Raw genomic sequence first — 13,053 nt, forward strand, 5'->3', positions numbered from 1 at the left:
ATTTTGGAAGGTGCAATTCCCAAATCAAAACGAACAACCCACAAGGTCAATGGTGCCAACTTAGTTACTCAAGAGATGTTGGGATTGAATGATGATATGGCAGGTGTTAGTAGTAGTATTGAGTAGGGGAGGGATCAATCCGGTCACAACACAGGGAGAGATAAGGTTCAGTATGTATCCCACCCCTTACCAATGGGTATTCCAGATGATACAGTCTCTAACAGTAGTCTGGTTAGCATTCTTGACAATAGCAGTTGTGATGAATCTTGAGAGGATTTAGAGGACAGGAACGTTCCACTTTTGAGTTCCATATCTGACCTTATCAAATCTCTACTTTCGCCCCTGGAAATCAAACTGCAGAGCATAGAACACCAGCTCCAGGCTCTTTCCCTGGAACTAAAAACCAGGGAAACTAATCATGCCCAAAGGGCTTCTAACGTACCGGCTCCTGTTCGTAGTCTCCCGCCCATAACCAAGAAGCAATCTGTAGGGGAAAACCCCACCCCCAAGACCTGCTTTTCCAAAATTCCTATCCCTAAGGGCAGCAAAGTTTGCACAAACCAGCCAGCTACTGATGTACCCATTACTCCTCAGAGTGTAATCGACTCTAGCACTTCAGTCCCCAAACCCTCCTTGCCCCATCCTGAGAAACCGAAGTCACGCCGGAACATCAGTTTACCACCTGACGCCTGTCCCTATGTGATAGTTTTAACAGGTGTCCCCGAGCTTGCCCCCGCCACCTCTGAACCTTTCTGGGCACTTAACAACAAAGTATGTCACTGGTTAGACAGAAATTATCCTCCGCCTCCTAATATTAACAACAAAATGCTCATGGTGGAGAGAGCTCCATGGGTAGGTGAGAATAAGAAAAGTCTACAGGGAGACTGTGTTTTTGTTACATTTGAGGACCCGCGATTGGTGGAGTATATTTGCTCTGGTCCCCCATGTAACAACAACACCACGATTATGGTTAAACCCCTGTCATATTTCTATATGTCTACGGAACATCATGACAATAGGTGGAGTTGGTCGAGGACCTCTATCTGTGGGAGGGGGAGGATGAGGTCCGAATCTCTGAAGGACCAGAATTCTACCAATTGCGGTGGGGACGACGACGGAGGTTGGAACCCAGTACGAAGAAGAGCAGGGAGGCCTATTCCAGGTGGCAACCAGTTTAACGGGGAATGGCTTGGTCCACAGCTCAATTATCCCCTATTCCCCTGTTACAATCGATACAGTGGACTGGAAGGGGTGGACTGACTCCCAACCATGTCTTCTGGACAAACTGGTAAGAGTGTGGCGACTGTTCCCTCCGGGGTAGGGGGAAAAATTGGCAGGGATGGCCCAGTTAGTATGGGAATTATCAGTTCTGGTAGAGGAGAAAAGGAACCCAGTACTCCAGTTTTAATGAAGGAATTATCTGTAGCTCCTATCTCCATTAATATTCTGCCTTGGAACATAGCAGGATTAAAAAAAACCTTGTTAACCCTGATTGGAACGACTTCATAAACACTTTCCATATATGCATGTTCCAAGAAACTTGCGGCCACATGCATCAACCTATTTAGGAAGTACAAACGGTGCGAATCGGTAAATTTGGCCGTTTGCGCTACCTAAATACGTTTTTGGGATGAATGAAACAATTTTTCAAAATTCGCTTTTCTTTGCATTTCCTAAAAATGCGAATGCATTTAAGGAATCGCATTTGTGCGATTTCTTAAATGCAATGCATCAATTTTTTTTAAAATGCGAATTTTGAAATAGGAAGTGCAAATTAACACGAGGTTGACCCTCGTGTTAATTTGCGAAATTCTTTAAAAAAGCACAAAAATGCATTTTGGAAAGTGTCATGTTACAGACACACATGTCCTTAGGACATGTGTGTGTGAAACATGCACTTTAAAATACATTTCAGGGGTGCAGGGGGGGTCCTTTGGACCCCCCTCTGCACCCTTGCAATGCATCAACAAATTGCGAATTCCAATAAAAAAAAAAGGCAAAACGGCATTGATTCCTATGGGCCTCTAGGCCCATAGGAATCAATGTAATGCCATTCCTTAATTGTGATTCGCAATTAAGGAATCGAAAATTAAGAAATCCTAAATAATTTTAGGATTTCTTGATGCATAGGATTTTGCAATTCCTAAATTGCGATTCCTTAATTTTCGCAATTTAGGAAATGCAAAATCCTACAATGATGCATGTGGCCGCAGGTGTCTGACCCCTCAATATAAAAATGGGTATTCAACCTATTTTATCCCTGCAGTCACGGTGGGGAAAGGTCGCCCTTCTGGTGGCCTGCATATTTGGGTAAAGATAGATTTGAATTGTGTTGTCACCTCCCATAATATTGATTCCAATGACATCTTGCACATTTCCCTAAAGAGCCTGCCCGGGTGTACTACTTTTGAACTCTTTTGTGTTTATGCAAGAGGTTTACAGGGTGGTCTAATCTCGCCCACAATAGAGTTGCTAGACAGGAGGTTATCAGCTCTTCCACCTAGATCTAAAATATTAGTGGGGGGAGATTTCAATTGCACTTTTGAACCCCTGGATGATGAAGAGATACTAGGTTTTAATTCAGAGGATTGGAGGCAGACTATACCTCCCTTAGTCCTTGATCCTATTAAGAAATGGACGGCCAGAGCAATCCAGCTGAATGCTCTGGTTCTAGAACACAATCTACGGGCTCTGAATGGGCGAACTGTGTCAGATCGCGATGGGGCAATGACCTTTAATAGGATATGCTGCCCATCTCGAATCGATTACATCCTTTTGGACATCAAGTCATGGGTTAGCCTAGTTGACATGAAGGTCAGGCAATCAACAGATAGTGACCATAATCCACTATGTATGGAAATCCACTGGGCAAACGGGACCAGCAAAAGTGGAAACCCAGAGATGATCACCAAAGAGGCCTTCCCCTCCAATTGTAACCGGAAGTTAAAATGGAACGTGGTTAGGTGCGAAGAGGGGAAACTTAATAGTATTAAAGAGCTAGTCTTGGCTGAAACTCGCCGCCTTGCAACCGTTGCCCTAGCAGCACCTCATTCTCCAGGATCAATCTTGCCAGTACTGTATAAGAACTTAACAGATAAAATAGGAGAGTTCTTTTCCAAGAGGTCACAGGGGATGTCTATGGCAAACCAAAAACCTATTAAGGGCAACCCCTGGTATACGGCAAACTGCAGGAACAAGAGGAAAGCTATCACGTTAGCCATAAAAAGTAAGGATCCCATAGCAGTGAGATTAGCCAGAAAAGAGTACCACAGTAGCATAACATCAGCCAAGAAGGATTGGGAGGAGGAGCACTGGCAGCAGCTTAAGGCTGCAGCCTGTGGGAAAAATTCTATCATTTTTTGGAAATTGATCAATGCTCTTGATAGAAGGGGTGATTCAGAAAAGGGGGTGGTGATGAACAGAGTGTCTGAATTAAGCAGACCACTCTTACCCAGTCCAAAGATCAGGGCTTGATCCATCACCGGTATTTAGCTCACTGCCCCATCCCAGCTCAGAACCTGGCTATATGCAAATTAGTCTGTCCCTGGCCCAGTGCATCATGGGAACAGGGCAGACCAAACTACCAAGCCAATTCTTCACCAGAAAGGAGACAAGCTTCCGGGGACCGGTTTCTGCCATTTCAGGCGTCTTCGGCCCGGCTTGCTTGAATCCTGATGGAGCAGTGAGCAAGGGACTCATGTCTGAGTATACCCTTCCACGCTTATGGTGGACAAAATGATTCAGAAAAGGGGGTGGTGATGAACAGAGTGTCTGAATTAAGCAGACCACTCTTACCCAGTCCAAAGATCAGGGCTTGATCCATCACCGTTATTTAGCTCACTGCCCCATCCCAGCTCAGAACCTGGCTATATGCAAATTAGTCTGTCCCTGGCCCAGTGCATCATGGGAACAGGGCAGACCAAACTACCAAGCCAATTCTTCACCAGAAAGGAGACAAGCTTCCGGGGACCGGTTTCTGCCATTTCAGGCGTCTTCGGCCCGGCTTGCTTGAATCCTGATGGAGCAGTGAGCAAGGGACTCATGTCTGAGTATACCCTTCCACGCTTATGGTGGACAAAATGATTCAGAAAAGGGGGTGGTGATGAACAGAGTGTCTGAATTAAGCAGACCACTCTTACCCAGTCCAAAGATCAGGGCTTGATCCATTACCGTTATTTAGCTCACTGCCCCATCCCAGCTCAGAACCTGGCTATATGCAAATTAGTCTGTCCCTGGCCCAGTGCATCATGGGAACAGGGCAGACCAAACTACCAAGCCAATTCTTCACCAGAAAGGAGACAAGCTTCCGGGGACCGGTTTCTGCCATTTCAGGCGTCTTGATAGAAGGGGGGCAGAGCAGATTTCAAATCACATAAATGGACATCAATGGTACTCCCATTTTTTAAGGTTGTACTGCGAGGACAGTGCTGAAGGTCATCTAAAATCCCCAGTTATGGCATTCGAGAGCGAGCCCGGCATGGAGTAGGTACTAAGGAAGAGCCTTTTACCCCGCGAGAAGCTCAGGACGCTATTTTAAAAATATTACCAGGGAAGGCGGCTGGCCCAGATGGCCTGGCGGGGGACCTGCTACTGCACGACCCCACACTATGGGCAGATCTTATATCCTGTTTAATGAATCTAATCCAGAATGGCCACCCTGTCCCTGAATCCTGGAAGGGTGTGGAGGTTATCACCATATACAAGAAAGGTGATAGAGAGGACCCTGCCAACTACAGACCAATAAGTCTAATCGATACCATTCAAAAGGTAGTTGGCAGGGTCATCATAAATCGGATAGAGTCATGGCTAATAAAAGAGGACATCTTGACCCACTTCCAGGCGGGGTTTAGGCGCAATGTAGGAGCGATGGACCAGGTTTTTCGGTTCTGTGCAGTCTTTTGGAAGTCAGTGTCTATTACCAAGGGTAATCTGTACCTGGCTTTCATAGACTTGAAAACAGCATTCGATGTCATCCCACATGCCAAACTTTGGGAGGTCCTTTTGGACATGGGTTTCCCTAGTTATCTGTTGCAGTTTATTATTAAACTCCACGAAGACAATTATGCAAGGATTAGGTGGGGGAACCAGGGTCAATTGACAGAGAGGGTACCAGTCAAAAGAGGGGTGCGGCAGGGATGTGTGATGGCTCCGACACTGTTCTCCCTCTTTATAAATGGGGTGGTGGACCATTTGATGGAGGACCCTGCTGATGCCCCTGTCTTTGCTGGGGAGAAAACCCCCACACTCCTCTTTGCGGATGATACCCTCCTGATGTCTAAAACCCCTAAGGGCCTGCAAAAATTGCTTGATCGTTTTAGTGTTTTCTGTAAAGACCGTGGGCTAACAGTTAACACTGCGAAAACGAAGCTGATGGTACTGTCTGCAAACAGAAACCGTAGGAAGCCTTATCTTTCTTTGAATGGGTCCCCTCTAGAGGTAGTGGACGAATTCGAGTACCTAGGGGTTAGGCTCTGTAACAACATGAGCTGGGATTCCCATTTGTCCAAAATGGTTTTAATTCTTAAAAGGGTCTCTGGAGCAATACTAAAGAATCAACGACTCTCTATCAGCAGACCAATAGCCCCTGCCCTGGCAGTTTATGAGGGGAAAGCTTTAGCCTCGGCAGTTTTTGGCTCTGAACTATGGGGCGCTGAGAACACTAAGGCATTGGTAGTTACAGAGAACAAGTTCATGAGAGACATAGTTTTGCTTCCTCCCTCGACCCCTCTGAAGCCACTATTCCTCGATATGGGCAAAAGATCGATCTCTGAGATAGTCCAACTTCGCCCTATGCTATTCTGGGTGCGTCTCAGAAGGACCCCATAACTAGCAAAATATGCTCTATTGTTGGACGAGCTAATTAGGTTGAATGCATCCAACAAAATAAAGTGGCTTAACAATTTAAAGAAGCTGGTGGTATCAATAGGTTTGGCCGGACCCTGGGCCTCAGAATCCCCCCCACCTAAACCAACTGTTAAAAAACTCTATTGGGATTGGGTAGAGGCCAAGGCCCTGCATAAATCAAGCTGGGGTCCCTTAACGAACATCTTTCTTGATCACAAGCCCCTCAGAAAGTTAGAGCCATTTCTGGACTTCATCCAGACCCCTCGAGATAGAACCTTGTTCCTGAAATTAAGATATGGTACCCTTCCCCTCAAAAAATTCACGGAAGGATGGAAGGTCAGGAGGGAGCACGATCTAAAATGCCCAGGTTGCCCATGTCTGGAAGAATCACTTGGCCACTTTCTGTTTGCATGTACTGCTTATAAGCAGGCTAGAGCAAAATGGTTGAAACCAGTGTGTAGGGAGCTAGGAGTCAGGGACCATAGATCAGCCCTGCGCATTATTTTAACCAACACCACCTCCATGTATATTGTTTGTGGGGTCGCTAAGTACTTGGCGAGCGCCTGGTTTATTCGGTCAAAACTGCTATCCAACGCCTGTTCAGATCCTCCCCAAGAATGAATTTTAATTCTGTGTAGACGCCCCCTCCATCTTTTAAATGTTTGTAGCGTTGATATGTTTTTAAATGAAACTGTAATACTTGATAAATTGTTTTTATGTATTTTTGTATGTTTGTACTTTTATGATACATTTGTCGAATAAAGTATTACAACAACTAATATAATTTTCTTTAAGATTGTTTACTGTTACCTAAATATTATCAAATTAAAAAACTACTTGCATTTTATTTAAAAACCAGTCAAGGTACAAAATTATTATTTTTAAATATTTAACATAAATATCAAAAATATATATACAAACACACCAATTCAACTGAAACATATTTTCTTTTTCTTATAAGATATGATATTAGGGATAGCAACAAAAAGAAATAAAATGAAATGCGTTTCAATTTAATTAAAGTTCTCTAAATGACTGTAAATTGATAGCTAATGTAAGAGTTATGACTAGCAATAGAGTTCAGGTGCAGTATTTCTAACATTAAATAAAAATAATGCCACTGTTACCAGATTAATACTAAAGAACAAGGACGTATTTTTGTTAAATGATAGGAATAGTGTTAGGCATTAGTAATGATATAAAGGTCATGATGAGGTAATGGATGAAGAAGCAAAATTAATAAGCTAAAATGTTTGAGCAGTTGCTAGTCCACACGTATCCAGTTGTAGCTGGCCTAGATTTCTCCCCAGTAGTGCAGGTAGAAATATTTGTTTTTATTCTTGGTATGTGCTGGAAAATTCCATGAAAATCTACAAATTGTTCTCTCATTCACAAAGGAATCAAAATGCCTACAAACTAAACAAGCATTGGCAAAGCCAATACGCCTCGCCTATACAAGAGCTATAACCTTTGGCAATGTGTTTTTGCCACGTTGTACACCAGTGTGGCTGCTGTTCAACATGGCTAAGGTTAAGTGGTATGGATTATCCTAGAGTGGAGTTGGGGTATAGAATGCTGTAGACTGGATTTGTTGGAGTAGAGTGTCATAGAGGTGAGTAGGGGGAGTAGTGTGTCAGAGTTGAGTAGAGGGGAGTAGAGTTCAATGGTTCAGTGGCAGACAGTGTCATAGAGTGCAGTGTCATAGAGTGGAGTGCTGTAGATTTGAGTGGAGTGGGGTGAAATAATGTGAAGCAGGTTGGAGTGGATTGAGGTAGTCGTGTGGATTGGAGTGGATTTAATTTGGGTAGAGTGGGTTGGATTGAGTGGGGTGGATTGGAGTGGGTGGACTGGGTAGGTTGGACTGAAATGGGGTGAGGTGGATTGGTTTGGGGATGATTAGATTGGTTTGGGGTTGGATTGAAGTGGGGTGAATTAGAGTGGAGGGGGTGGATTAGACTGGGCTGGAGGGGGTGGAATGGATTGGAGTGGAGTGAGTTGGAGTGGGGTGGTGTAAATTAGAGTGGGCTGGGTCAGAATGAAGTGGGGTGGATTGGAGTGTGGTGGGCTGGATGGATTGAATTGAGTGAGGTGGACTGATCTGGGGCTGGGTGGATTGGATTAGGGAAGAGTGGGGTGGAAAGAGTAGAGTGGGGTGGGTGAATTGGACTTGAGTGGAGTGGGGTGCATTGGTGTGGAGTCGAGTGGGGTAGACTGGATGGGGTGGATTAGATTGGATTGGGGTAGATTGAAATGCAGCTGGGTGGATTAGATTGGGGTGGGTGGATTGGATTGGAGTAGAGTGGGGTGGATTGGAGTGGGCGGATTGGAGTAGACTGGGGTCAGGTGGAATGGAGTGGAGTCAATTGGATTGGCATGGCATGGGGTGGGTGGATTGGAGCAGAGTACAGTAGATTGTATTGCAGTGGGGTGGATTGAATTGGAGTGAGGTGTTTTGTTGTTGCTGTTCATTGCCTCCGTGTCCCCTCACTGTTCCCATCTCCCGGTTTCCCGCCACTGCTGACCCGCGGCCCCTGCCCGCGCCGGTTTCCCGCCTCCCAGCTGAGCATCCCTCCCCTCCCCTACATAATGCCTACCGCTGCTGGGGAGCGCTAGTAAGACCTTGACCTCGGTCACAGGCCTGCACTCTCCTCGGCAGCTCCTTCGCCGCCGCTGAACACCGTGCCTGGGGTTTCTAGGTTGCTACTTGCCACGACGCGGTAACTGCTGACCACCGAGTATTGTCCATTTTGTCTTTATTTGCATTTTGTCATTTATTTCCTCTGTTTTATTGCATTTTGTCATTTATTAATCTGTTTTTGTCATTATTCCTCTGTGTTTTGCTGTTACTGTTCATTGCACCCTTGTCCCCTTGCAGTTCCCATTCCTGGTTTCCCGCCTCTGCTGACCCGCCGCCCCTACCCCCTACCCCCTGCCCGCGCCCGTTTCCCACCTCCCAGCTGAGCGTCCCTCCCCTCCCCTACATAATGCCAACTGATGCGCGGTCGCGCAGCAACGCGCCAAAGGCAAGCCCATATGGGCCCGTCCGCGACCAGCGCCAGGAACCCGATATGATGCCACCACCCTCCACGCTCTCAACCTCCGTAGACACCTGGACTGCCAGGGCTCCTCACCGAACACCTCCCACGGGCCTTTTTCCTGCAGACTCTGCTATCGTTCCTTCACCATATACAGTGCCCCCAGTGGCTTACGGGACGCCTGGGACACCGAAGGCCTGATGTGCATCATCCTCAACGTACACTCCCTCCACAGACGCGCTCTAGAGATCTGGGACCTGATCGACACCCTCGTGCCCGACATCGCCTTCTTCACGGAAACCTGGACCAAGACCACCTCCGGTCCCGACATCGCCACTGCTATCCCCGACGGCTGGAAGATCCAGAGGAGGGACCGCCCACACTGCCCAGGAGGAGGATTCGCCATCGCACACAAGACCTCCCTCCAGACTCTCCACCTCCAGCACGAGGGACCCCCACTCCAACACAGAACACCTTCACTTCCAGATCCAGACTTCCCCCAGGACCACGCTCTGCTGCATCCTCACCTACAGACCCCTGGAACCCCGCTCCCTGGCCACTACAGCCATCACTGACCTCATTGAACCCCATGCCATCACCTCCATGGACTACACGCACAGAGCAGGACACACCCTCGACCCCATCTTCACAGGAGGGTCAAACGTCCACTTCAGCCACACTACGCAGCCTCCTTGGACCGACCACCACTGCGTACATTTCACCTTCAACACCACCACCGCACCCAAACCGACCCCACGCCCGCCACAAAGGAACTGGAGCCAAATCACAGAGAAAGACCTCAACTCCACTCTCCTCCTAGACCCCCCTCCACCACGACCAATGCCAACTCCACAGCCAAAGAACTCCATCGGTGGATCTCCAGATGCGCCGACAAGATTGCCCCCCTCTGCAACCCTGCCAAACAATGCCCCCTTAAGGCCACCTGGTTCACCATCGAACTCCAAGTCGCCAGGCGCACCCACTGACGCCTCGAGAAAACATGGCAAAGCCTTAAAACCATGGAAGACCTAAACAACCTTAGGAGCACCCTGAAGGACTACCACCAGCTCATAAGGGACACCAAACGGGCCTTCATCAAGAACAAACTCGACACTGATGCAACAAACACTAGAGAACTCTTCAACGTCATATAGCAACTCACCAAACCCCCCAGCGAGGCCACGGCCACGGACTTCACACTATCTCAAGAACCCTGCAACAAGTTCCGGAACCTACTTCCATCAGACACCGGGATACAAGGAACCGCCCTCAACTGTATCCAATCCTTTCTCTCCGGCAGAACCCAGAGGATCGGACTCCCCCCTTTCATCTCCGAACCCACAGAGATCAACTGCGGAGTACCACAGGGATCATCACTCAGCCCCACACTCTTCAACATCAACATAGCCCACCTCGCCGCCATTGTCAGAAAGCATGGGCTCAACATAGTATCTTATGCCGATGACACCCAACTCATCCTCTCCCTCACGAAGGTTCCCGGGGACACCAGGCTCAGCTTCTAGGAAGGAATGAGGGATGCCTGGATGAAGGACAGCTGCCTGAAGCTCAACAGGGAGAAAACTGAGGTCCTCATCCTGGGACCCTCGACCTCTGCCTGGGATGACAGATGGTGGCCCTCCGTCCTCGGGAGCCCTCCCACTCTGACAGTCTACCTCAGCATCATCCTTGACTCCTCTCTCACCATGACACGCCAGATCAACGCTGTCGCTTCCACCAGCTTCAACTGCCTCCTCATCCTCCGAAAGACCTTCAAATGGATCCCCCCGAACACAGAAAAACTGTCACTCACGCACTCATAACCAGCAGAATGGACTACGGAAATGCCCTCTATGCCGGCATCAACAGGACCCTTCTACACAAGCTCCAAACCATCCAGAATGCCGCAGCTAGACTCCCCCTCGGGACCCCATGGCACGAACGCATGATGCAACACCTTCACGACCTACACTGGCTCCCGGTCGAGAAGAGAATAACCTACAAGCTTCTCACCCATGCCTTCAAATCCCTCCACCACATCGGACCCAAATACCTCAACGATAGACTGTATTTCCACGCACCCAAAAGAACTCCGATCCGCCGACCTCACCCTAGCGGAGACACCCCGCAACCATAAAAGCAGAGCAGAAGGAAGGGCCTCCTCCTACATCGCAGCCAAAACCTGGAACAAACTCCCGGTTAGCATCAGACTCTCCCCCAACCTGCACATCTTCAGGGAGGACCTCAAGACCTTGCTCTTCGACTGAGCTGAAGCTGCCTGCCTCCCTCCTCCCCCTCCCCGAGCCTGGAGACCCTCATGGGTGAGTAGCACACTTTATAAACCCCTGATTGATTGATTGAGATTGATTGATTGAGTTGGATTGGATTGGGTGGAATTGATTAGGGTGGATTGGATTGGGGTAGGGTGAACTGGATTGGGCAGGGTGAACTGGATTGGGGTGGGGTGGATTGGATTTAGGTGGGTAGGGACAGTGTAGATTTGAGTTGGGTGGGTGGATTGGAGTGGGTGGATTGGATTTGGCTGGATGGGGGTATATTGGATTGGAGTGGGGTGGATTGGAATGGGGTGGATTGGATTGAGGTGAAGTGGTTTGGATTGGGGTGAGGTAGATTGGATTGGACTGGATTGGAATGGGGTGGATTGAAGTGGGGCAGATTAGAGCAGGAAGATTGGAGTGGGGCAGATTGTTTTGGATTGGAGTGGGCAAACTGGAGTGGTGCAGATTGGTGTGAAGCAGATTGATTTGGATTGAAGCTGATTGGAGTGGGGTGAATTGGGATAGAGTGGGTGGATTGGGGTGAGGTTAAGTGGAATGGACTGGAGTTGAGTGAGACGGATTGAAGTTGGGCGGATTAGATTGGGGCAGATTGGAGTGGGGCAGATTGTTTTGGATTGGAGTGGGGCCGATTGTTTTGGATTGGAGTGGGGCAGATTGTTGTGGGCAGATTGGAGTGGGGCCAATTTTTGGGATTGTGGTGGGAGGTGGATTGGGGAGGGAGTGGGCTGAATTGTATTGGGATGAGCTGGATTTGATTGGGGTCGGTGGATTGGATTGGAGTGGGGTGGGTTGTATTATATTGAAGTGGGGTGAATTGGGATGAGTGGGTGGACTGAGATGAGGTTGACTGGACTGGATTGGAGTGGGGCAGATTGTTTTAGATTTGAGTGGGGCAGATTGTTTGGATTGATTAGTGGAGATTGTTTTGGTTTGGAGTGGGGCAGATTGGAGTTGAGCAGATTGTTTGGATTGGAGTAAGGCAGATTGGGGTGGGTAGGCTGTTTTGGATTGAAGTGGGGCCGATTGAAGTGGGGCAGATTGTTTTAGATGAGAGTGGGGCAGATTGGTGTGGGGGAGATTGGAGTGGGCCAGATTGTTTTGATTGGAGTGGGGCAAATTGTTTTGGACTGGAGTTGGGAAGATTGGAGTGAGGCTGATTGTTTTGGATTGGAGTGGGACAGATTTTTGGGGTATTGGAGTGGGGCAACTTGTTTTGAATTGGAGGGGGCAGATTGTAGTGGGTTGGTTGGGGGGGTTGGAGTGTGGTGTTTTGGATTGGATTGGATTGGATTGGATTTGGGTGAGTGGTTAGGATTGGTATGGGGTGTTGGATTGGTCTGGGGTGGGGTGGATTAAATTGAGTGGGGTGGATTGATGTGGGGTGGATTTGCATGTATTGGCGTGGGGGCAGATTGGAGTGGGGTAGATTGGGGTGTACTGCACGACTATGTGTTAAAGCATCATTTCAGAAATTACACACAAAAAAGAAACAATGTTGCTTTGCAATCAAATAATCCTCATCTTTTGACAACAGTGCTGATGAGCAAAAACAAAAGAAAACATGAATGCAAAGTGAGAAACTAAATCTTTGCAGTTTTGTTTGTCCTGCTGGGCACGTTTTTGCCAGTCACACGCCTTCTGTTTGCAGGGCACTAAAAGTTAAACAGAACAAAATAGTACCTCAATCCAGTGCTTAATTTAAAAAAAATAAAAAAGTGCCAGGGCTCTTGTCAGGATACCACTGCAGCTAGCACCACACATTGCCCTCTGCTACTGCTGTCAATGAAAGTAATGCAACTATTAGCCAACTATTCCAAGCCCCAAAGCTATAAGAATGACTTAGGCAGCTGATAATAGTAGTTTTTAATGTATATTGA

At 47.7% G+C, this 13,053-nt stretch overlaps 1 protein-coding gene across 2 annotated transcripts in view; it reads left to right on the forward strand.

The window, feature by feature from the left end:
• CPED1 (cadherin like and PC-esterase domain containing 1) overlaps positions 1–13,053 on the forward strand; it is a 320,213-nt gene that overhangs the window by 157,327 nt on the left and 149,833 nt on the right. The window lies entirely within an intron of this gene.

Source organism: Lissotriton helveticus, chromosome 1_1 (genome assembly GCF_964261635.1).
Source record: "Lissotriton helveticus chromosome 1_1, aLisHel1.1, whole genome shotgun sequence".
Lineage (NCBI taxonomy): Eukaryota > Metazoa > Chordata > Amphibia > Caudata > Salamandridae > Lissotriton > Lissotriton helveticus.